At 50.4% G+C, this 5,134-nt stretch overlaps 1 pseudogene; it reads right to left on the bottom strand.

Moving 5' to 3' along the window:
- Positions 1-3,744, bottom strand: LOC136023723 (olfactory receptor 14C36-like; annotated as a pseudogene).
- Positions 3,745-5,134: the final 1,390 nt, after the last annotated feature.

Here is a 5,134-nt window from a genome sequence, read left to right on the forward strand (position 1 = left end):
TTGTTGCAGCATCATTTATTTTCCTTAAATACAATGAGAGACCCCAGTGTCACAAAGTCTCTGGGTCACACCAGAAGGGTGGCTACTTGAGCAGGAGTGTGTAAACTGACATTTCTATGAAGACAACATCACCACAAATTGAAACAGGAAAACAAATGTAAAGTACCAAAGACAGACATGTCCTGTCATGATGTGCACTGAGAGCCCATTCCAGGTTAAAGCTGGCAGTGTATGGCTGCTGAAACACATCCAGTCACCAGCTTCTTCACAGCATCCTTGAGCTCCTGGGTCCTCAGGCTGTAGATGAGGGGATTCACTGCTGGAGGCATCACAGAGTACAGCACTGCCACGGCCAGATCCGGGGACGGGGAGAAGATGGAGGGGGACTTCAGATAGGCAAACGCACCACTGTTGACAAACAGGGAGAGCACAGCCAGGTGAGGGATGCACATGGAAAAGGTTTTTTGTCATCCCTGCTCAGAGGGGATCCTCAGCACGGCCCTGAAGATCTGCACATAGGACCCCACAATGATAACAAAGCACCCAAAATATACAAAAGCAGAAAAAACAATAACTCCAACTTCCCTATTATAAGAACGTGAGCAGGAGAGCTTGAGGATCTGGGGGATTTCACAGAAGAACTGCTCCACAGCATTGCCTCGGCAGAGGGGTAGTGAAAATGTATTGGCTGTGTGCAGCAGAGCATGGAGAAAGCCACGTCCCCAGGCAGCTGCTGCCATGTGGACACAAGCTCTGCTGCCCAGGAGGGTCCCGTAGTGCAGGGGCTTGCAGATGGCCACGTAGCGGTCGTAGGACATGACAGTGAGGAGAGAATACTCTGCTGAAAACAAGACATAGAAAAAGAGCTGTGTAACACAGCCTGTGTAAGAGATGGTCCTAGTGTCCCAGAGGGAATTGGCCATGGATCTGGGGACAGTGGTGGAGATGCAGCCCAGGTACAGCAGGGAGAGGCTGAGGAGGAAGAAGTACATGGGGGTGTGGAGGTGCTGGTCGCAGGCTGTGCTGCTGCTGATGAGGCCGTTTCCTAGGAGCACAGACAGGGAGATGCCCAGGAAGAGCCAGAAGTGCCAGAGCTGCAGCTCCTGCATCTGTGCGAATGGCAGGAGGATGAACTGGGTGATGGAGCTGCCATTGGACATCTGTTGCCTCTGGGCATGGGGCACTGTCATAGGAGAAAAAGGCAGTGACAGGGTGTCCTAAGTTCAGCAGTAGCAGTTATTTTTCTCCTTCTTAGTAGCTAGTGCAGTGCTGTTTTTTGATTTTTTGGCCTGGGAACAGTGTTGATAAGGCTGATGTTTTCAGTTGCTGCTCAAATGTTTGGTCTGGCCAAGGACTTTCTGAGCCTCATGCTCTGCCAGGGAGGAGGGAAAGCTGGGAGGAAGCAGAGACAGGACACCTGACCCAAACTGACCAAAGAGGTATTCCATACCACAGCACGTCATGCCCAGGATGTAACGGGGAGTTACCCGGAAGGGCTAGGGGACTGCAGGGTTGGAGGAGGTATCGGTTGGTGCTCAGCTGGGGGGAGTGGGGCGAGTTGTTGGTCGTCTGGTTTTGAGGTGTTGTATTCTTTCCTCTTGTTATTTCCTTTATCATTATTATTATTGGTGGTAGCAGTAGTGATTTGTGTTATACCTTAGTTACTGGGTTGTTCTTATCTCAACCTGTGGGAGTTGCATTCTTTCTGATTCTCCTGTCTGTCCCTCCAGGAGCAGGGAGAGGGCAAGAAGGCGGGGAGTGAGTGAACAAGGTTTGTGGTTGGGTTTAAACCACGACACAGGGTAGGACACGAGAGATGTCAGATACATAAGTTCAGTTAACACACTCATGACTGAACACTTTTGGGCTGCAGATGAGAGCCTCAGTGTGACTTGCACGTGATTGTCTTTGAGTTTGGTTTGTTTGCTTTCCCAGTGTCACATCTGACAAGTGACATTTTAGGGATAAAATTCCTAAATTTCTGAAGGCAACTGTGAAGAATCTCAGCATAGGACAGAGAAAAGTGCCCAACTGTCTGTGGGTTAGTGCCTACTCAAGATTGCTGCAGAGTCCATCAGTTTGGCTCTCAGCTGCCCTGTACTTTCTAGACAGTCAGCTCCTTGCCCAGCAGACCATGGCCAGCAGCCACCTCCAGTGCCAGACACCAAGAAAGCTGCTTGAATGCACCCTCCCCAGGGCTGGGCTGCACTTTCCCCCAACTCCCTGCCCATGTCTCAAATGCCTTGAGCTGTCCCTGCCAGGAGCTGCTGCTCTGTGCCCAGCTCTGCTCCCTCCCAGTGCTCCCAGAGCCCATTCCATGGACTGTGTGCTCAGCTCTGCCCTGCACACCCCTCCCGGCAGCAGGGCTCTCCCCAGGGGCACCTCTGCCTGTGCAGGGGCTCAGGAGTAGCTCAGACAAGTCCTAACAAGACTCTCAGTGCCTTCTCCAAAGCACAGAAGTAAATTCCCAGCTCCCAGTGCCCAACCTGCCCACCAAGAGTGAAAAACACCAAAGCTCCAAATCCTTCCCTATCAGCTAAACGTTGCCTCAGTGTCTCTCAGAAGGAGCCTCTTAAAAAGTGTTCAGAGTGATGTGGAGCTCTGAGCAGCCCTGACCCACACAGCCCCCTCTCCAGTGCACAAGAACGCTTTTCCTTTCTGCCAGGGTTTCTTCCTTCCTCCCCAGCTTCTTCCCCAGGCACCGTGGGGAGCTCCCGGGCAGGCTGAGTGCTTACCCTGGCACGCGGCAGAGTCCCTGCCCCGGCACACAGCCCCTGAGCTGCAGGGACCCTGCGCACAAGGGCAGCGCTGGGCACCCCTGGCTGCACACCCACATTCACACCCTGCAGCCCGCCCCGGGACAAGGGACCTGCCTTGTCCTGTCACTCACATGGTGCAGAGGGAAGCCCTGCTCTGCAGCACATCCTTCTCATCTACAGAGACTAACAGCAGCTCCATTGCCCTGCACCCAGAGCCTTACCATGCACAGGGCTGGGAAGCTTTCTCCTGCAGGGAGCTCTCAGGATCCTCCACTGCCAAGGGCCTTTAAGCTTTCTGAGGCTCGCAGGTCTCCCCTTGTCCCCAGCTCATCAAGAGAGGCCCAGCCCAAGGTGTATCTTCCTCTGCCTTGCTGGGCTCCCTGCAGGGCTCTCTGGGGCTCCAGGAGAACCCCATGGGAAACAGCCTCAAGCAAACACTGATGTTCCCTCCCTCAGCTGGGAGACACACTGCCTTCCTGCAGTGTCATTTCTCTGCTCAGAAAGAGATTTAAGGCTAAAAACCTTCTTTTCTTACAATCACAGAATCATTTAATTTGAAAATGGCCCTTTGAGAACATCAAGTCCAACCATTAACCTATCACTGGCAAGGCCACACACTGAGCATGACAAAATCTTTGGTGGCATACCCGGGTTGGATGGTGACCAACAGCAACTGGGACTTTAAAGTTTAATTTTATGTCCTACCATAATTTCACTGACTTCTATTCTATTCTGTTTGTTGTTAAACATTCTACTATATATTAGAGCATGGAAATCAGATGGACAAGTTATGTTAATGCAGAAACCTCTCATATAGATAACAGTACTTAAATATATTTTAGAAATTCTTAACAACTGAGTAAAGCAACCAAAAATGTGCCTCAATTTATAACTGGAATTCAGCACTACTCTGTAGGCACAGAGGCAAGAGGTGACCACACCACTCTGAGAAAGATGGACTGACTTTAGTCACAAGGTGGAACATGCTGATGCATCCCCCCAACCCCTTTCCTGGAACCCTCTGCTTCCCCAGGAGTTCCTGTTAGGCACCAGCCTTTGCACAATGCAAGGAGTTGGACTCTGTCTGCTCCTTGGCTGCACCAGGAGCTCTGGTTGCCTGACGAAGGTAGGAGCAGCACACAGAGATCAGGAAAGTTGGATACTCCCGGATCATACCAGGAGCTCTTTTGGGATGGTCAGTCATTCGCTGACAGCCTGGAACAGAGCTGTTATGCACTGGGAAAACTGACACAGAATTGAGGCCAGGATGAAATCTTACTGATGACTAAAGCCCATCATTTGACGACCCTAGAAATGGTGGTACCAGGAGAGAGACCCTTTGAGCTCTCCTGGACCCCAGTGGGCTGTGAGTGTCATCTCTCTCAGAGTGAGACACCTCTGAGAGCCCTTAAACTCTGTGGTTTAGGAAATAGGGGGGTCATCTGCCTGGGCTGTTCCTGCTGCTGACACTCAGCTCTTTGCCTGCTGAGGAGTGCTTCTAGAGCTGATACGAGTATTGTGCTCTGCTTTTACTTCTCACTGCACCAAGGGCAACTTTAACATAGGTATGCATCTAGATGTGTATATAGTCATCTAGCTCCATCTGAGTGTGTTAGGTTGGATACTTAATTGCAAGTGCGTGTATATTAGCTTCAGTGATCAAGTGCTGTTAGAAATCCTGCGATTCAGTTTACAAATGCAAACTGCTGCTAGCTGACATTTGTGATCCTTTACATGAATACCAGCCCTGAGACTAAGATGGGATCCAGCTGCACTCAGACTGCTCTCCAAGAGGGAGCTTAGAAACCAAAGAGGTCAATCTGAACCTCGTGACTCAGCAAGAGACTCTTCCTTATTCCTTCGTGTTTGCAGTTTCTATACACGATTTCAGTTCAATACTGCATAAATCACTTGAACCCCGTCCTGTATAAATCATTCCAAGTCTGACACAATCTCTTTTTCTAGGTGGTGAAGTGGGGCCTCGCCATCAAATCCTGTTGAAACCTGCTTTTATAAATTCACATTAAAATCACTTTTGCTGGTATCTGTGCCAGTGATTCCTTGAGCAATCCTAAACAGATTCACAACTGGCATGTGAGACTTCTCTGGGAAACATGTTTCAGTGTCTCACCACCCTCATGGGAAAGAATTTCTTAAAAGAACATACTTTCTGTTTCACTGCAGTTGGAGGAGGCAGGAGAGAAGAGGCACGCACCCCATCCCTGACTCTGCACAGGGCAGCGAGGGGTGCTGCTCTTCACTACAGCACAGCTGGGCTGAACTGAGTCAATGCTTACACAGAAACCTGTCCTTTCCCCAGAAAAGGCTCTGCAGGTCACAGGATTCTCCAGAAGTACCAGCCCATCTGTTTTTCT

This window comes from Lathamus discolor, chromosome 19, assembly GCF_037157495.1.
Source record: "Lathamus discolor isolate bLatDis1 chromosome 19, bLatDis1.hap1, whole genome shotgun sequence".
NCBI lineage: Eukaryota > Metazoa > Chordata > Aves > Psittaciformes > Psittacidae > Lathamus > Lathamus discolor.